The sequence below is a fragment of the Lygodium microphyllum genome, chromosome 24 (genome assembly GCF_053477565.2).
Source record: "Lygodium microphyllum isolate KBCC chromosome 24, Lygodium_microphyllum_v1.1.10, whole genome shotgun sequence".
Lineage (NCBI taxonomy): Eukaryota > Viridiplantae > Streptophyta > Polypodiopsida > Schizaeales > Lygodiaceae > Lygodium > Lygodium microphyllum.
In genome coordinates this window covers 29,411,688-29,433,330 of record NC_141158.1, presented here as the reverse complement: position 1 = coordinate 29,433,330, position 21,643 = coordinate 29,411,688, and positions in this window count along the sequence as shown.

Here is a 21,643-nt window from a genome sequence, read left to right as displayed (position 1 = left end):
GTAATTTTATGGTAATATTGAGTACATAAATCAGTAATTTATTATTATTGCTAAAAATAACCTCCTCAATAGTATTAACAGTCTCAAAAGAGTGAGAAACATACAAATCCATTGGATTTGTCACTTGAGAAACCTCTTATTGCAGCAATGCTTTCTCTTCCTAAAGCCGGTTGATAACAAGTACAACTTCAAATATTGTACTTCCTATTACATTCCTCTCTTTTTCAAGCTCAAAGGAATGCTAATAACTTATCTCAATTGGAGATTGATGAAAATAATGTACCTCACGCAAATCTTCAAGAAAAACACAAAAGTTTGTATTTCTTGATATTCATTTAACTATTGTGAACCCAAACATTGCTAAAAATTGATCATTTGTTATCTAGAAATATTTTTTTATTGATATTCATCTAGCTACTGTAAATCTAAACATTGGTAAAAACTTATCATTTGCTATCTAGAAACTTATTGTCTTGAAAACTATACATATGGATAATGAACTTGGATATGTAAAACAACAAGAACTTGCTCAATTTCTTTTGGTTGGATAGTGCAATGCCCTAAAATGATATTCTTCATACTAGAAATATAATTATATCCAAAAATGCTACATTCTACAATATGAGTAGTGGCACTTCAAGTGCTTGTTCACTAAAATTAGATCGACTACCTACATTATCTTCTTCATATACAATAAGAGGACCAAGAAAAGCATCCACAATGACATCCTCATTTGCAAAATCATAATTCTTAAACTTATCATCCATGACAGCATCATCTTCTTGAATACATAACTAGTCTTGTTGATCACAAAAATGATCAAATTCCTTGTTGATAACTTATTTACTTCTTCCTTATTGAGGAAAGCTAATTGTGGATTGATTATGATAGTTTAAAATATACTAAAAAAATAGAAAACGCCTTTAGATTATGAGTACAAGTTGTATATTGTTTCACTCTTCCATTGGCCAACACCATTATTGAGTTAGGATACTTGAGGATTCTTGGCTTCTTTTGGTCTTGTCCTCTCTCACTCCCTTTGCTTGAATAATTTGCAAGTCCACAAGTAAATACCACCATCAATCATCATCATCATCACTGGAATTTGAATCTAAATTTGAATCCAAAACATCATATTACTTCTCCTTGAGCTTTTCAATTACTCTTAAAATTCTCCCAACATGCTTAATACTTAAGTAAGACTTAACTTTCTTGCCTTTACAATCATCATGCCACTCATAAACTTCATAATGTACATGCTCAAAAGAACACAAATTTGAATCCAAAACATTATAATGCTTCTCCTTGAGCTTTTCAGTTACTCTTTAAAATCTCCCAATATGATTAATACTTAAGCAAGACTTAACTTTATTGCCTTTACAATCATCATGCCACTCATAAACTTCATGATGTACATGCTCAAAAGAACTCAAAACTTCTTGTGGATACCATTAAACTCCTTGTATAAATCAACTGTACAAAAATATTTGCAAGGCTTTTCTTCTTTACAAGGCTCACTATCAGAGGGTCAATGTTTTTAAGTATGTGTATGATACATATGATCAAAGAAAACTTTGCATCTCTTTTGCTTCTTCTTCAATTTACCCATTAGGTTATAATAATTAAAAATTATAAACTTTAAAGCTGAATATGAAACCTAAATGATCTTCCCACTAATTTTACCTAGGCTTTATGTAGTAGGCAAAAGGTATTGCTTCCTCTTTCTCACTAGAACCAATAAGAAAGCTTGGTACAAAACACTACACGGATACGAAAGCATAGCGACGATGCTTTTCGATGCAAAATAGCGGCGTCGCTATTTGCATTGCTATTAAATGCGATGAAAATAGCAACGATGCTTAGACGAAAAAATACGGGTCGAAACCTGAGTGCGTTATTTTGCACGAACAAACAAAAGAGAGAGCGAAAGGGAGGGCAAACCTTGAATTTGAGAAGGAGAGGGAGAGAAAGAGAGGAAGAGGGAGAAGGAAAGCTTCTCACCGCAGTCGCTACCGTTCGCAAAGAAGAGGAGGAAGCGTACGGAGGGTGAAGAGGAGTTGCTGTCACAAAGAGGAGCCGCCAAACCCACCCTCGGGCCTTTACAGTGAGTGCATTGTTCCTTCTTGCTTTGTTTTTGTTAAAAATCATGTGTATTGAGAGAGGGAGAGGAAATGAGAGAGGGAGAAGAAGAGAGAAAAGGAAAGAATGAACGAGAGAGAGAGGGAGAAAACATTAAACATAATAGGGAAAGAGAGAAAGAGAGGGAGAGGGAGAGAGAGGGAGGGAGAGGCTATTGTTATTGTTGTTGTTGTTTTATTTCTTCTTTTATTTTTTTATTATTTGTTGTTGTTGTGGTAGTCATAGTCATAGTCATAGTAGTGGTAGTGGTAGTGGTAGTGGTAGCAGTACCAGTAGCGACAGTTGTTATTTAATTTCTTATTTTCTTGTTTTTTGGTAGCGGTAGCGGTAGCGGTAGCGGTAGCAGTAGCGGTAGTAGTAGCGGTAATTTATTTTCTTATTTTCTTGTTTGTTGTTTTTGTGGTTGTCGTAGTAGTAGTAGCGGTAGTAGTAGTGGTAGCGGTAGTAGTAGTTGTTGTTTAATTTCTTATTTTCTTGTTTGTTGTTGTTGTGGTAGTCTTAGTAGCAGTAGTGGTAGTGGTAGTGATAGTAGTAATTGTTGTTGTTGTGGTAGTCGTAGTCGTGGTCATAGTCATTGTAGTCGTGATTGTAGTATTATTACTAGTAGTAGTAATAGTAATTTTCTTGTTTGTTGTTGTTGTAGTAGTAGTAGTTTTTTTTTTCTTATTTGTTGTTGTTGTAGTAGTAGTAGTTTTTTCTTCGTTTCTTGTTTGTTGTTATTGTAGTAGTAGTAGTAGTAGTTGTTGTTGTTGTTTTTTCTTCTTTTCTTGTTTATTGTAGTGGTAGTGGTTTGTTGTTGTGGTAGTTGTAGTCATAGTTGTAGTCGTAGTCGTCGTGGTTGTAGTAGTAGTAGTAGTAGTAGTGGTGGTGGTGGTGGTGGTGGTGGTGGTGGTGGTGGTGGTGGTGGCGGTAGTGGTGGTGGTGGTTTTCTTGTTTTTTGTTGTTGTTGTTGTTGTTGTTGTTGTTGTTGTTGTTCTTGTAGTTTTCTTTTCTTTTCTTGTTTATTGTTGTTTAGTTTTCTTGTTTGTTGTTGTTGTAGTAGTGGTAGTAGTAGTAGTTTTTTCTTCTTTTCTTGTTTTTTCTTCTATTCTTGTCTATTGTAGTGGTAGTGGTAGTGGTAGTGGTAGTGGTAGAGAGAGAGAGAGATGTTTTGTTAAAGAAAATTGGTAGTAGAGAGAGAGAGATGTTTTGTTAAAGGAAATGAAAGAGAGAGAGGAAGAGAAAAAGGAAGAAGGAATGAGAGAGAGGGAATAAACATACAACATATTAAAGAAATGGAAAAAGAGAGAGAGATGGAAGGAGAGGAGAGAATGCATGGATAAAAAACAAAGAGAGACTGGTGGCGAGGTCCGATGAGGTCCCGGTGCAGTACTACGAGATGGGAAACACTCCAACATACATTAATTTGTGAGTGGGTGGAGACTTTATATATGTTAATTTTTACTGAGTTACAAGAGAAGAAATCCCTTCTCAAACAATTTAAGAAAGAAAAAAATAATGATAACAAAAACAAATTGTTTGTCATAACGTAGACAAAATGGAAAATGATGAAGGTCGTGATGTTCAAGATCGCGAGGCATATCTTAATTAGCGTGTCCCATGTCCTTGCTCTCAATGTAAGCTAAAAATTAGACGAAAACATCTATTGTCTATAGAACACATATGACACTTCAGCGAGTTTCGATCTGAGATCATTGATTAGGCGATCTTAGATTTTGAGCAAACGGTAAGAAAAATTTATATCAATCATGCATTGTATTCACAAGCTAATTGAATACCATATACAAAAAGATAGAGTGTGGCTGGCAAATTTTCTATCCGGGGAGGTGACGTCTCGTCCCAAGGAGGAGTGCACCCTTTGCGGCCAGTTAGAAGAGTTCGTGGGCGTGCGATGGATGGAGTGCCTGAGCCAATCCACCACTTGGAAGGTACTACCCAATCTATACCATCAATACCAAAGGAGACAGGTAGCCTTTGAGACTTACCTACAATCTTGGAACATGAGATGGAGGCAATGATCGATGCATTGATGCCCAGGGATGTCAAGTCTTATGATCCGCTTAGAGAGGAAGCATCCATACCATTATATGATGGGTGCCAAGTGTAATATTTTCTTTTGAAATATTAATTGACCTTAAAAACCCCGCACATCTCGCAAAAAAGCAGTGCAAAGCAATCTCCCGCAACAGAATAATGTTGGTGGCTAAGTGCTTACCCCGCATGCTTCAATAAACACCTCACCGCATCGAGCATAAGAGGCCATGGCTTGAAGACCGCAAGCCCGCACGAGAACACCTCTTCTAGAGGGAAAAAGGGGATAATGGTTAAAATTTTGACAAATTTTTTTATTATTAACCCCCTCCCCTCAGCCGATGCATGGCGGGGAGAGGGAGTGTGGGAAGGGCTGGAGCTAAGTGGAGATGAGAGGAATTGGGGAGAGGATCATGCCTCCCTCCACGTGTGTGGATCCCCCCCCTTAAAAGCCTATATAACCTCCCCCTTAGACTTGGGGAGTCAGAGGAGCTGCCGCCTGTGCCGTGCTGGCCGCCATCGCCATGATCGCCACCTGCTGCTGCACTGCACCACCCAATGGCCACCATCATCACCATAATCCTCCTCATCGTCATCGCCCTGCCCATCATTCTCTCCACCAATAATTTCTTTCCCTCTCCACGTCATTCTGTGGAGCAGAAGCTTCTTGGAATCTTCTTTAGAAGCTTCCAAACAAGGCTTCCTTAAACCCTTTTCATCCACACCATCTCGGGTTTTCTAAAACCAAGTCCCTAAAGCCGATGTCCTGCATGGAAGGAGAAGATAACGAGCAGAAGTAGATTCGATACGCGGAGTGACTCAGAGGAGAGTTGCTGGAACAAAATTATTGCATCAAATGGCCCCCAAACAAAAGACGCGAGGCGAACACGCGAGAGCTTCTACTCCGAGTTCGCGTGTGAATAACACCTTGAACCTCAATGCCCAGGTTCTTAAAAATTGATTTCGCATGGAAAGAATGCACTAGGCATGTCCAATTCTCGTAGGCAAGTTTAATCATGTTTGGAAATTTTAATTCATTGTCCGATTATCAAAGATTTAGATTGCATGATGTGCATTTTGAAATTGCTTGCATTTCCAAGTTGCAATCCTATTGCATAGGTTAAAAGGTGGATTTGTCTAAATGCATCTTTGATTTTCTCGTAAAAAAGAATAGCACATGGTGCATTTAGATAATAATCTCCTAGTTGTGATTCGTATGAGATAATCATTAACATCCATTAGATGTTGTCCAAGTAGTTGCATTGCATGAAAGGGATTTATGTACCTTGCAAATTGCATGTGGTGAAAATTGCATCCTAGGTTGGGCTAAGTACTGAAGGACGAATAAACTCAATAATGGTCCCATGGCGTTCATGTATGGACTTCTTTTATTGAAGTTTGTATTTAGGAAAGAATGCAATTTCGTATTAAAGCTTGAATTCAATGCATTAAGCAAAGGGTTATGAGCATAGTTCTTGATGAAATTCAACGTAAGATTTATATGAGTAGCCATAAATTGTCAATCATTATAGCTTAGACAAGGAAATAGAAATGGTCATTGCAAATCTTATAGTTGCATTGAAGGAAAAGTCTATGAATCGCATATTTGCATGGAATGTTGTATCTTGAATTTATTTACATCTTTTAGGAAAAATATTAGCATCTCTAAGAAAAGATCATCTATTGTCGCAAGACAATTAGATCGATTTATTTAAATCGCTTGTAATGACATAACCCACATGGGATTCATAAAAACATAAATAGTTAGTACGACGAACACCTCAAAGTGCTAGGTAGGGTTTAGTTACGTTAAAATTTTCTCCTTAGTATCGCACTCGACAAACCGACTTAATACTTCCAACCTCAAAGATCCCACCCACATTCACAGAATGTTAGGGTTAGCTGAACGCCTATCCAAGAACAACCTAGGGTTTTACCCTAAGGACCAGTTAGCCAAATTTTAGACCTCTATATGGATTTAGAAACCCTAGGGCCAAAGTTGTTGGCCTAGTAAGGTTAGGGTTGGGCTGGGTCAAGAAGACTCCCAAAATCTACATCTTGACCAAAGTAATCTTGACCTAGGAATACCGTCTGACGGTAAATAATCCCACAAGTTAGATGCGACACTTTGTCTTGTGCAACAAGTTGCAACGTCGCATGATTTTGTGTTAAATCAAAAAATAGTATTGCCACTCCTTAGAACGAGGTTGGCAGGTTCTAAGTACAAGTCTAATTCGCAAGAGGATGAGTAGTCATCCTATAACATCACCTTCCCTTGAGGCTTATTTGCGAAGTTAGGGAAATTATGAATTGCCTAGCAAGCAATTGACAAATCAAGTTAGGGCGACGAGGTTGCCCAAGAATTATTGTCTCAATTTAAGGAACCTAAGGTTTTTGTTAATTTGGGTTAACAGGATATAGACCTTAACCCAAGGATAAAAGGGTAAACAAACAACAAAACCCTTGAGGATCTTGCCAAGTCACAGTTGATCCCGGATCGAATGCTGGATGCATTTGGAGAGAAGGAAATTCACACCTTAGCAGTTGGCCAAACAAATGACCACTGGATTGATTGTGTTTGTACAGTTAGGAGCATTGTTTGTACTTCTTTGCTCAATGAATTAAAACTGGAAAAATAATTAATGCTTCAGGTTGAAGGCCTGGAGGGAGAGGCAGCATCAGTTACCCTCGACTATCTGCCTTACCCTATCCAAGGGGGTTGTTAGCCGCGCCGGGTACGTGCACCAAACCCTCCGCGAGAGGTCTCTCTGTGGGTGCTACTTGGAGTAGGAGGATGCTTGGGTGCCAAGGGGGCTGTGGCCGTAAATCCCTTGCCTCCGGGTCCTGCACAACAGGCCGATGTGACTCGAGAGTGGATCTCGAGACCCGCATACTACTCAACGAGTGGAAACTTGGAATAGCAATCCCTGAGGATTGCTGGAATTGCCTTTGGGTAGATTATGGAATTGCCTTCGGGCGGATTATGGAATTGCCTTTGGGGTGATTATGGATTAGCCTTCGGGCGGATTATGGATTAGCCTTCGGGCGGATTATGGATTAGCCTTCGGGCTGGATTATATGATGTATTCCAAAGACTGATAAATAAGATCAATTGTTGAAAAGGAACTTGCTTGACATTGTTTTTCTATGTCAATGCTTAAGTTACGTGAAGGAGCCAATGATTAATTATCTAATTAAGCTATTTTTGCTTGTCAAACTAAATGTGGTAGGTAATTAGACAACTGAGGAAAGTGCGGTGGATGTGACCATGGGTCCGTCCTACAGAAGGGTGGTCCCGATTGGCCGGGAACTTTTCTCAATAAAATTGACATCAAGGTAACGATGACCTAGAATCTAGGAAGCTAGAAGTCCCGATTTACGTTGTTTTAGGGGAACAGAATGGGACTATGCCTTGGCAGAGAGGTCGAGCTTCTCATCCCTCTCATTTCCCATTCTTCTTGAACCAAGTGCAGTATAAATCCACTTCGACCCTGATGTTTCTGCGTAAAGTAGTTCGCCTGGGGTTCGACGCTAGTTATCTTCAAGGAACTTGACCATTAGGAAAAACCTGATTCAGGTCGATCCTAAATGGGAACGGCCAGAATGCTTCCGCTTCATGGTAGACTCGGGAAAACCTAGATCGCAAACCCCGTGACATTCCGTGGGAGTGCCGAGCAGCGCTTTCTGGACTCTCTTCCCGATGGGCTGCTAAGATGTGTCCTACAAGCGAACAGGTGGACACGTTACAGTTGGTATCAGATCGAGCCAACAAGGAACTATAATTTACAAGAAAACTTAATGAGGAGAATAGAGCAAATGTTGTTGTTAAAAACATTTCCTTACTTACTTATCAATGTTGGACTGTAGAGTCGCGAAGAATGGAACAAATTCTTGGTGTTCCAAGTTATGTTTATGACTACGATGCATGCCTCGGATTATCGACGAAGGCTCGATATGATGAATATCCTAGACCGCATCTACAATCCTTCACCCCTGTACGTGGAACGAAGATGGATGGGTGATTCAGGAATTTATTACATAGCTGCCCACCGACTTGCGTACCTTCGGACCAACTTGAAGAGAATCAAGTGGATGGAGGACTTAAAGATCGTGAAGCTGTTCATCTTTGTTGAAGCTCACGCAAACGCAACCCTACATGTCGACGGCGGTCGAAAGGTTAAGCAGAACAAGTATGTGTACAAGGAAGTGACTGGAGTAATCCCTGCCGACAGAATCAAGGTTTTGGGACATTATGAGAAGAATGGGTATGAAAGGAAAGAATACCCTAAGCTTTCTATGACCTATCGATTCCTGAAAATCCATGACCCCAATCCATACTATTACTCAGTTTCCATAGCTGAATGTAACACAATCTTATTCTCCCCGAATTAATGTATTAGCTTGTTCCATTTTCCCAAAAATAATTGTACTCGAAAGGGCTATGCCCATATGAATGAAATACTTTTTATCAATGATTATCCTAACTGCGAGTATTGAAAAAGAAGTTAAGTGATTAGGTCACTTGGCTAAAAGTTGAATTGGGCATGTAATATAATGTGAGAAATGTCTAGCAAGCTTTTAATGTAAAGAATCTCATGTCTAGGCACAACCTCAAGTGCAGATTCCTAGTCCAACCCCTACACCAAGTACAGCCGTGATTCAAAAGAAGAAGTTTCTTCTCAAGCAAATCAAACCACCTGAATTCGATGGTAAGGGAAGGACCGTCCAAACTGATGCCGAGATCTGGATCGAATCCATGGAGGATTATTTCGAAGCAGCAGGTACTGCACCCACTAACCAAGCAATGCTCGCCAAGCTTAAGCTTACCGGCGAAGCAAGACTTTGGTGGAAGCAATGGTGCAGAGACCAAGGGATCTCAGAAGGGTCAGTTACTTGGGAGAAGCTAAAGAGGGCTGTGGGAGGGAGATATTTACCACCTTCCTATTGCACACAGAAGATGAACGAGTTCTATGAACTGAAGTAGCTTGGTCTATCCCTTGATGCATACTATTCAAAATTCGTCTCTCTTTTGAAGTATGCGCCACAAATGGATATGACACAACAGGTGTTGAAGTTTTGTGCTGGATTAAACCCACCTATAAATACCAGCCTCGAATCAATGCACCCAACAGACCTTCAGGATGCACTCATTCGAGCTGCACCCATAATTTAGGAGGTGCAGATCAGGCCAAGAAATAACAAGACTTGGTCTTACAAGAATCAGAACAAATGAGTGTATAGGTCCCAGGCGAAGAGAGTGCAAGGCCAAAATTAGGCACAAAGGAAGAAAGCTAGGGCCAACACAGTCAATAATTTTGTTCCTACCCAAGGTAATGGCCGCAATCTCCATTGCTTCCATTGCAACGAGCCCGGTCACTTTAAAAGATAGTGTCCCAAGCTTAACAGAGGACAACTTCAAGGACCATTCCAAGGAACTATCCGTGGCCAAGGATCCGCCATCATGGCCAGAGGGAGAACCGCCAGTGTTGCCAACAAGGAGCCGTGTGATGAAGAAGACCCAACCATGGAAGCCGACTTTGAGAGGGCAACAGTCCATTCCGCTCTTCATAAGAAAGGCCCGAATCGCCAATTCTCGGTGATTCAAACTCCATCGGATTATCAAGGTAAAAGCTTCAAAACCTTGATTGATTGTGGCAGTACACATTCCTTCATTTCACCAGTCTGTGCAAGAAGATTAGGAATAGCCACAATGGATGCACCTACCTTGTGGAATTAGCAAATGGTCGTGAGGTCACTTGCACAAGGCAAACTGCAAAGGTGGAATTCCTACTGGGTGGAAAGTCGACTTCGGTCAGATTCAGGGTTATGAACCTAGGTATCCATGAGTGTTTACTCAGAATGGATTGTCTTAAACCTAATGATGCTCACATTCATTGTGGAAAGGGCCAAGTTTCCTTTCAAATTTCTGAAGGGGAATTGGTCACAACTCAAGGAGAGGCTGGGAAGCCAAAAATTCAACTGGCCAAAGCATCTCGGATAATAAAAGGAATTAGAAAGGGGCTACATGTCTATTTGATTAAGCTAAATAAGCTAGATCAGAATCAGGAGTCTAGGGAGGAACCTTCATGGCTAAAGGAATACGCAGACGTATTTCCTGAAGAATTAACAGAACTTCTGCCTCAAAGGAAAGTCGATCAAAAATCAAGCTAGCGCCAGGAGCTGCACCAATCGCAAAGAGGCCATATAGAATGACCATCCCAGAAGTGATTGAGCTGAAGGAGCAACTCAAGCAATTGTTAGACCAAGGCTACATCCGTCCTAGCAGTTCACCATGGGGAGCTCCAGTGCTGTTCCAGAAGAAGAAGGATGGAACGCTCCGGCTATGCATTGACTACAGAGGCTTGAATCAATCAACCATTAAGAATAAATACCCCATTCCAAGAATAGATGAACTTCTTGACCATCTTCAAGGTGTGAAGATCTTCTCCAAGATTGATCTCAGGTCTAGATATTATCAGATAAGGATCAAGGAAGAAGATATCCCAAAGACGGCATTCAGCACAAGATATAGACACTTTGAGTTCTTAGTCATGTCATTCGGGCTGACAAATGCTCCTGCTACCTTCAACATGCTAATGCAGGATATCTTTAGACCATATCTTGATGACTTCGTACTAGCCTTCTTCAACGATACCTTAGTCTTGAAGTGTGCATTTTTCAAGCGATAGATTGAATATCTGGGATTCATTGTATCAGCGAAAGGAATTTCAGTGGATCCGCCAAGGCTAGAGACGTCCTGGAGTGGCCAACGCCAACAATTGTCAAAGACATACGTAGTTTTCTTGGATTGACAGGATGGTACAGGGTCTTTATCAAAAACTATGCTTTAATTGCAGCACCGCTAACCGATCTGCTGAAGAAGCAAACATCAATTGTATGGTCAAATGCCGAACAATCCAGCTTTGATAAACTAAAGCAAAGCTTGGTATCAGCACCTATCTTGAAAATTTCAGACCTTAGTAAGGAGTTTGAAGTAATAACTGATGCTAGCACACTTGCCTTAGGATGTGTGCTTATGCAGGAAGGTCATCCTATAGCATACTCTTCAAGGAAACTGAAGAGCCATGAAAGGAACTATGCTACCCATGATCTGGAGCTGTTGGTTGTCATCCATGCTCTCAAGCTTTCGAGACACTACTTGCTGGGTAACAAGTTCACCTTAGTGACGGACCACAAGAGTCTTAAGTGGATTTTTACCCAGAATGAGCTCAATATGAGGCAACATCGATGGATTGAAGTGTTGGAGGAATATGATTTTGAGATCAAATACCGGCCTGGAAAGGAGAATGTGGTTTTGCCAATGCACTCAGTCGCAAGGCATTTTTGAATTCTCTGATTTTGCAAGATCCATCAACAGCAAGATCTTTAGCCACAAAGGTATCCATGCCAAACAATCCAATTCTTGAGCTAGCTAAAGAAGAGGCATGCCATGACCCAGCCTATCAAAAATTGCTAAGGGAGATCCCCATCAAGGATCAAGACCCAAAGCTACAGGCAAAGTATCTAGAATTATCTATCAATAGTGGACTTGTCTACTATACAATGAGACTATGTATACCGGCAAGCCAGTCACTCAAACAGAAGATACTTTGGGAAGCCCATGACTCCCCTTTTTCAGGACATCCTAGCTATGCCAAGACCCTCAATGTAGTCAGAAAGAGCTATTATTGGCAGAGGCTTAAAAGTGATGTTCTCAAATATGTCACAGAATGTTTGTCTTGTCAACGTATTAAGGCCGAACATGTCAAAATGCTAGGGAAGTTGCAACCGCTTGACATTCCCCAAATGAAATGGGAATTCATTAGTATGGATTTTGTTTTTGGCCTACCCCAAGTTCAAGGAGGATACAACTCCATTATGGTTGTGGTGGATATGCTCACCAAGGTTGTACATCTTATTCCTGTTAAGACAAACTATAAAGCCTCAGACATTGCAAGGTTATTCATCCAGGAGATATTCAAACTGCATGGGTTACCCAAAAGAATCATTAGTGATCGTGACTCTCTCTTCACATCACACTTCTGGAGGGCTATCTTTGAGGCCATTGAGACTCACCTCTGTTTCAGTACAGCTTACCATCCCCAAAATGATGGTCAAATGGAGTGAGTCAACCAAGTCATTGAAGATATGCTTAGGGCACACTATTGTCGTGAACCCAAAAAGTGGATTTAATATTTGCCACTCGTTGAGTTTGCCTACAATGCATCCTACCAACAAAAGCATTCAGATGACCCATTTTCAAGCATTGTATGGACACGACTGTCGTAGTCCTTTAAGCTTTTCGGATCCAACCTTAAGAGTTGAAGCTTCAAAACAGATGCTGGAAGATATGGATGACCAAATCAAGTCAATAAGATAGGACATCCAAGCCGCCAAGGACAGACAAAAGGCTTACGCGGACTTGAAACGTCAAGATAGATCCTTCGTTGAAGGTGACATGGTCTTCATTCGTGTACCTCCAAAGAAGAGTTCCCTATCCTTGGGTGAATGCAAAAAGCTAAGTCCAAGGTATTGTGGACCCTACAAGATCCTCAAGTGCCTAGGGCCTAATTCTTACAGACTTCAACTCCCTGAGAACCTAAAAGTTCATAATGTATTCCATATCAGCCTACTGAAGAAGTATGTGCCTAACCCTAGTCACGTGCTTGATGATCAACAAATTGTAATGCCTAGCCAAGGAGTCCTTGAGCTACGCCCTGATAGGATCTTAGATGTTAGGGAGAGGCATTTGAGATCCAAAACCTTGAGAGAATACCTCGTCCAGTGGAAATATTATCCCGAAGAGGATGCCACTTGGATGGAAGAAAGTAATCTCAACCAACAACATCCCCAGTTCTTCTCGAGATGAGGACATCTCGATTCCTCTAAGGGGGAGACAATGTAATATTTCCGCCTAAAATATTAATTGACCTTAAAAACCCCGCACATCTCGCACAAAAGCAGTGCAAAGTAATCTCCCGCAATAGAATAATATTGGTGGCTAAGTGCTTACCCCGCGTGCTTCAATAAACACCTCATCGCATCGAGCATAAGAGGCCGTGGCTTGAAGACCGCAAGCCTGCACGGGAACACCTCTTCTAGAGGGAAAAAGGGGATAATTGTTAAAATTTTGACAAATTTTTTTATTATTAACCCCGTCCCCTCAGCCAATGCATGACGGGGAGAGGGAGTGTGGGAAGGGCTGGAGCTAAGTGGAGATGAGAGGAGTTGGGGAGGGGATCATGCCTCCCTTCACGTGTGTGGATCCCACCCCCTTAAAAGCCTATATAACCTCCCCCTTAGACTTGGATGGGGGAGTCAAAGGAGCTGCCGCCTGTGCGTGCTGGCTGCCATCGCCATGATCGTCACCTGCTACCGCGCTACGCCACCCAATGGCCACCATCATCACCATAATCCTCCTCATCATCATCGCCCTGCCCATCATTCTCTCCACCAATCATTTCTTTCCCCCTCCATGTCATTCTGTGGAGCAGAAGCTTCCAAACAAGGCTTCCTTAAACCCTTTTCATCCACACCATCTCGGGTTTCCTAAAACCAAGTCCCTAAGGCCGCTATCCTACACGGAAGGAGGAGATAACAGACAGAAGTAGATTCGATACATAGAGTGACTCAGAGGAGAGTTGTTGGAACGAAATTACTGCATCAAATGGCCCCCAAACAAAAGACGTGAGGCGCACACACGGGAGCTTCTACTCCGAGTTCACGTGTGGATAACATCCCAAATCGCAATGCCTAGGTTCTTAAAAATTGATTTCGCATGGAAAGAATGCACTAGGCATGTCCAATTCTCGTAGGCAAGTTTAATCATGTTCGGAAATTTTAATTCATCGTCCGATTATCAAGTATTTAGATTGCATGATGTGCATTTTGAAATTGCTTGCATTTCCAAGTTGCAGTCCTATTGCATAGGTTAAAAGGTGGATTTGTCTAAATTCATCCTTGATTTCCTCGTGAAAAAGAATAGCGCATGGTGCATTTAGATAATAATCTCCTAGTTGTGATTCGTATGAGATAATCATTAACATGCATTAGATGTTGTCCAAGTAGTTGCATTGCATGAAAGGGATTTAGGTACCTTGCAAATTGCATGTGGTGAAAATTGCATCCTAGGTTGGGCTAAGTGCTGAAGGACGAATAAACTCAATAATGGTCCCATGGCGTTCATGTATGGACTTCTTTTATCGAAGTTTGTATTTAGGAAAGAATGCAATTCCATATTAAAGCTTGAACGCAATGCATTTAGCAAAGGGTTATGAGCATAGTTCTTGATGAAATTCAACGTAAAATTTATACGAGTGGCCCTAAATTGTCAATCATTATAGCTTAGGCAAGGAAAAAGAAATGGTCATTGCAAATCTTATAGTTGCATTGAAGGAAAAGTCTATGAATCTCATATTTGCATGGAATGTCGTATCTTGAATTTATTTACATCTTTTAGGAAAAATATTAGCATCTCTAAGAAAATATCATCTCTTGTCGCAAGACAATTAGATCGATTTAGGTAAATGGCTTTTAATGACATAACCCACATGGGATTCATAAAAACATAAATAGTTAGTACAACGAACACCTCAAAGTGCTAGGTAGGGTTTAGTTACGTTAAAAAGTTCTGCTTGGTATCGCACTCGGCAAACCGACTTAATACTTCCAACCTCAAAGATCCTACCCACATTCACAGAATGTTAGGGTTAGTTGAACGCCTATGCAAGAACGACCTAGGGTTTTACCCTAAGGACCAATTAGCCAAAGACTAGACCTCCGTATGGATTTAGAAACCCTAGGGCCAAACATTGTTGGCCTAGTAAGGTTAGGGTTGGGCTGGGTCAAGAAGACTCCCAAACTCTACATCTTGACCCAGGAATACCGTCTGACGAGTGAAATAATCCCGCAAGTTAGATGCGACACTTGTCTCGTGCAACAAGTTGCAACGTCACATGATTTTGTGTTAAATCACAAAATAGTATTGCCACTCCTTAGAACGAGGTTGGCAAGTTCTAAATACAAGTCTAATTCGCAAGAGGATGAGTAGTCATCCTGTAACATAACCTTCCCTTGAGGCTAATTTACCAAGTTAGGGAAATTATGAATTGCCTAGCAAGCAATTGACAAATCAAGTTAGGGCGATGAGGTTGCCCAGGAATTATTGTGTTAATTTAAGAAACCTAAGGTGTTTGTTAATTTGGGTTAACAGGATATAGACCCTAACCCAAGGATAAAAGGTTAAACAAACAACAAAACCCTTGAGGATCTTGCCAGGTTGCAGTTGATCTCGGATCGAATGCTGGATGCATTCGAAGAAAAGGAAATTCACACCTTAGCAGTTGGCCAAACAAACGATCATTGGATTGATTGTGTTTGTACAGTTAGGAGAACTGTTTGTACTTCTTTCCTCAATGAATTAAAATTGGAAAAATAATTAATGCTTCAAGTTGAAGGCTTGGAGGGAGAGGCAGTATTAGTTGTCAAGATTGTGGGAGAGAAGGAAGGAGTCTCACTTGAAGCTTTCTTGCTTGCACAATGGGGGAATACACACAAGGGTGGAGGCTGAAAACAGTTTTCCTCTTCTTAGTTGTGTAAGCCAAAAGAACTCTCATACAAAGAAATAGAAGAACCCTATATATGGGTTTCAAACCAAAGACAACTAACTAAGGTGGCATACTAACTGAGCCACGAACTAGAGTAGATAAGGATAGCTATCATGTAGCTATTATTCATGGGCGGTGTGCCAACCGCGTCTGCAACTGACAAGTCGGTGACATAAATACACAACGGTCACCCTGGTGTATCACGAGTGGAGCTCGATATCTCAACATTAGTTACCCCCGACTATCTGCCTGACCCTATCCAAGGGGGTTGTTAGCCGCGCCGGGTACGTGGACCGAGCTCGCAGCAAGAGGTCTCTCTATGGGTGCTACTTGGAGCAGGAGGACGCTTGGGTGCCAGGGGGGCTCTGGCCGTAAATCCCTTCCGTCCGGGTCCTGCACAAGAGGCCGACATGACTCGAGATTGGATCTCGAGGCCTGCATACTAGTCAACGTGTGGAAACTTGGAATAGCGATCCCTAAGGATTGTTGGAATTGCCTTCGGGCGGATTATGGATTATCCTTCGAGTTGGATTATATGATGTATTTCAAAGAATGATAAATAAGATCAATTGTTGAAAAGGAACTTGCTTGACATTGTTTTTCTATGTCAATGCTTAAGTTACGTAAAGGAACCAGTGATTAATTGTCTAATTAAGGAAGCTGTTTTTGCTTGTCAAACTAAACGTGGTAGGTAATTAGACAACTAAAGAAACCCTAAGGAAAGTGCGGTGGATGTGACCATGGGTCCATCATACAAAAGGGTAGTCCCGGTTGGCCGGGAACTTTTCTCAACGGAATTGACAGCTAGGTAACGATGACCTAGAATCTAGGAAGCTAAAAGTCCCGATTTATGTTGTTTTAGGGGAACGAAATGGGACTATGTCTTATGGGCAGAGAGGTTGAGCTTCGCATCCCTCTCATTTTCCATTCTCCTTGAACCAAGTGCAGTATAAATCCGCTTCGGCCCTAATGTTTCTGCATAAAGCAGTTCGTTGGGGTTCGACGCTAGTTATCTTCAAGGAACTTGACCATTAGGGAAACCCTGATTCAGGTCAATCCTAAGTGGGAACGGTCGGAATGCTTCTGCTTCGTGGTAGAGTTGGGAAGACCTAGATCACAAACCCCGTGACATTCCGTGGGAGTGCCGGATGGCGCTTTCTGAACTCTCTTCCCGATGGGCTGCTAAGACGTGTCCTACAAGCAAACAGGTGGAGACGTTACACCAAGTATCTCACCTAAAGATACTGCTTGCACTCCTAAGTATGCAAGCAAAATACGGGTGGAGCAATGCGAGTGTAACCGAGTTGATTAGATACCTGATAGGTACGTTTCATTGATTTCTTTTCAGCACTATCATTAAAAACATTTGTGCTTTTTCAAGGTATTTTATGATTTTTTTTAAGGTTACTAAAGTATCATATATTACCACTTGCAAATACCATGCCTAAGTCTCGTGATGATGCACGATATGTTTTACGAAAGCTTGGCATGCACTACAACAACATCCATGCATGTATCAACAATTGCATACTATTTCAAGGAGAATACGAGACTATGGAGACATGTCCAAAGTGTGGTGCTCAAAGGTATTGATAGGACTTGCAAGGGAAAACCATCCTCAAAAAGTTCTTAGACACTTTTCGCTTATCCCCCACATAAACCATATGTTTTTTACGTCTGGCATGGCGAGCTTGACAACGTGGCATGCGCAGAATAGGTCCACAGATGGAGTTCAACAAATATCAGCGGATTCACGCGCATAGAGCCACATTGACTCTACCTTCCCAGGCTTTTCTCGGAGCCAAGGAATCTTTGGCTCGGTCTTGCAATGGATGGTGTGAATCCATTCGGTCTGCACTCAACTTCTTACAGTGTGTGGCTTATAGTCCTTGTCAACTACAATATCCCTCCATGGCTTTCTACGAAGAAATGACATCTCATCCTTAGCTTACTCATTTCCGGCCACTAAAAAGTCAAAAATATGGACATGTATCTTCATCCAGTAGTCGATGAGCTTAAGATTTTGTGGGAGGAGGGGGTCACCGTGCAAGATATGAGCAAGCGTGATGGTCAACGGTCCGCCAATATTCAATCCATTCTCATGTGGACGATGCATGACTTTTCGGGATTCGGAAAGTGCTCAGGTAAGTAGGTTTCCGTTCTCATTGGGTAATATCTATCATAGCTCGTTCAAGCTTGTATTCATTAGATAGAGGTGTTGGGACAGGTCTGATTACCTCAGGTTGTCATGCATGTCCATTGTGCGGGCCACAATTAGACTCCTAAAGGTCACAAACCATGAAGAAGATGGTATATCAAGGACACGTCACTTTCTTGCAAGAGGGTCATGAACTCAGGGAAGGTTTTCTTAGACAACCTCTAGCACGTATGAATGCTCAAAGCTGGTACGAGCTAAAAATGGTCCACACAGAGTCACATCCAAACAGAATGCGACGATTCTCAGTTTTCTACGAGTTGCCATATTAGACCCACTTACAGATCAACCACTTGTTGGATCCCATGCATATTTTCAAGAACATGGGTAGCTTGCTATGGGACCACATCACAGGAAAGAGAGACACTATAGGGGCACGAATGGATTTAAAGGAGGTAGGCAAGATGGAGGTGCTTTGGCCAGAGTTGGCCGCAGTCGAGTGCTGATGGTCGCTTGCAGCTACCTCACGCTTCTTGGGTTTTGTCCACTAAAGAAGAGTGCATTGTGAAGCAAATAGTCAAGTCTATCCGCACTCCCGACGAGTATGATGCGTTCTCTCAGGTCTACGTTTTCTAAAGACGACCAATTATCAGGGCTAAAATCCCATGATTGGCATAAGATATATCAGGTTTCTACTACGAATGGATTGTAAGTGGCCTGCGTATTTTGCTATTTGGAGTGTAGTCATTGTTCATAATGCTTTCTCGTTTGTGGCAGTTTGTACTATCGATTGCGATCATAGGATGCCTTACTCTAGAAGTACGCGAGGCAATTTATAGATTGTTGACTTTAGTGCAATGGATCTATCTCTTTGAGAAATACCTGCCTACCAACATGCTCACAATACAAATACACCTTCTTGTGCATCTTGTAGATGAAGTGGAGATTGTGGGACCTATCCATACGCAATGGATGTTCTTCTTGGAGCACTTCATGAAAACCCTGAAAGGCTTTGTGTAACAATGAGCTCGTCCAAAAGGTAGTATGGCTGAAGGTTGGTTGGTGTTTGAGGCGCTAGTGCATATTTCACAATGGCTACCAATGGTGGATTCAAACAAAAGTATGTTATGGTCACTGAAGGATGATGATAGATTGACGGGAGATGTGGTGGTTAGAAATGGGATAGAAAAAAGAATGGATGCTACAATGTAGGAGAAAGTGAATCACTTTTGTATGTTGCACCATGCCTCTATGGAGACGTGGCTCGCTAGGTACGAGCAAGCTAGGAAAGATCAAGAGGAAGCGCGATCTGAATTTCAATGTAGTACACGCCATCGACCGATTCGATATCTTGAGGGCATGGAGGAGATGCAACGGTTTATGTCAACGCAATGGTTGCATGGAGCTTTGACTGCACCATCTCGCAAAGGGGCGGAGGTCTCAATCGAGGAGTGAAAATTCTCGAGGGAATGTAGTCCAAAGGCGATGACGTGTTTAGGGTTTGTCGTATCTATATTTTATATACGACAACTAATTGAGTGTTTCAATGTATAGTACAAAATATATAGTCCAGCGTGGTCGCGCAGACGGCATTTCCACGTGGAGCATATTGACAAAATGCACTCCACAACAGATTGTGGTATCATGGCAAGGTTCGAGCAAGAGAGCCGACGACGTGCAATGGATCCAAACACAGTTATAGATGAGATTGAGTATTTTGGGAACTTGCAAAGTATTGTCACAATGGATTACCATAGCTTCTCCATGATCCTATTCGATGTGTAGTGGTTCAAAGTGGTACTTGAAGGAGCTGGAGCAACAGTTCGACGAGGTCCATCTGGATTTCTCAAAATAGATTCCAAAAAAAAATAGATGGATTTACGCGACATGTTTGTGTTGTTGACCCATTGTGAACAGGTGCATGAACTCATGTGTTTTTTAATTGTATTACGACATGGTACATGTCACAATAGTTAAATCTCTCTTATATGTGATTGTGAATATGTAAATTTCTATCCAAACCCCCGATAACCTCGATGGTGGTATGTTATACCTTCAGCTCCGCGAAGTACGAGAGTATATGATCAAAACAATGTTTCGAGCATAGATGAGGACAATATGCAAATAGAGGGCGAAATACAGGAGTCCAAGAATTCTTTGAGAACGAGGTGGACTCATCCTTTTGTGGTGACATGTCTATTGACCTTCCAGTGTATACGGAGTTGTGTCAGGAGATTGACATGGGACCATAGGATACTTCATACTTGGAGCATCCGTCTACTCAATTCATTGACGAATCACTTATAAGGGTACATAAGATATGCATTTTAAGTAAGATCATTTTTTTAAGATTTATATTACCGTGCTTTGTATGATTTATATTGATTATGCTAACATCATTTTTTGTCTGTGCAGGTGACCTTTGTGGATATTTAGATCATCAGGATTAGTCGAGGGATGAGCGATGAGGAGCTGCAGGAGATCTTCATGCATGTCTCCAAATCAGATGATGAGATTTAGAGACATGGCAGACCAAGAGCTGTCTTGGACACCATCAGGCTGCTCTATTAGATTTACTTTGGCACAATCTGATGCTTCAACTTCTAGTAGACGAGGTTGACACTCCAAACTTGGGCCAAATGGAGGGAGTGGTTCAGGGGGATGCTGCAGAGATCCGGATGCAGTGAGCCCATGGTTAGCTTGGGATACAAGTGCTACTCCTCGCTCTTGTGGTGGTTCAAGAGATCATGGCTCAGGTGGTTGCTATGGAGGCATGGACGTGATGTCTCCGTCTCGTGGTTCTGCTGGAGTTGCGTCACCTCTGGGATTTGTCACACTTGTGGGGACATCTACTCCACTCACTCTGGCTTTTGCTCAGTTGTCCGCAGGTGGCACCCCTATGGGTGCTACTCTGATAGATACTACCCCGGTAGGTACACTAGATGTATAGGGGTCTCTTGGATATGCCCAGGAGCGTGGTTGCAAGTGGGAGAGGACCCATCTTAGGCATACCCCAGAGGGGTATGCCTACCTTGTAGATGATAGGTCAGGAGCCATCATCATGAATGATGAGGGGAGGAGGGTGATGGCTCGCATGAGAGGTGCCAACAAGTTTTTCGACACGTCTTGGATCATTGGAAGAACATACCGGAGGGGAGCAAAGACTACATAGTAGCATCCTTGTATCAGGAGTTTCCGGTACCATCGCAGCAGATAGGTTTTTCATGGGCTAGATGATGGACTGCATGCGTGCATATATATCACACAGACTATCGGACACATGCAAGGCACTCAAGAGTGGGGATTCAAAGCCTGAGTAGCTAGACGTGGACGACTGGCGCCAACTCAGGGAGGAGGCTACAAATTCTCCAGGACGTTGGAGACATCAACGCGAGGCAGTGAGGGAACGATTAGAGGCCAGAGTGGTCCATCATCTTGGGAGTGGCGGCCACAGGACATATCTGGAGGACTTTGTAAGTTTTTCTTTTGTTTTGCTTGCTTATTTTTTTTCTAATATCCTTTGTACTGACAATCATGTTTCTAACAGTTGTATTTTGTTTTCTTTTTGCAGCACTCCATCAAAAATCGCAATCCCACTAGCCTTGAGACTCGATATGCAGAGAGGCATGGTCTCATTGCATTGATCGACCGATTGTATGGACGTGGCGGCCTTGTAAGTCACTCATATTTCTTGTCCATAGTAGTTACCATG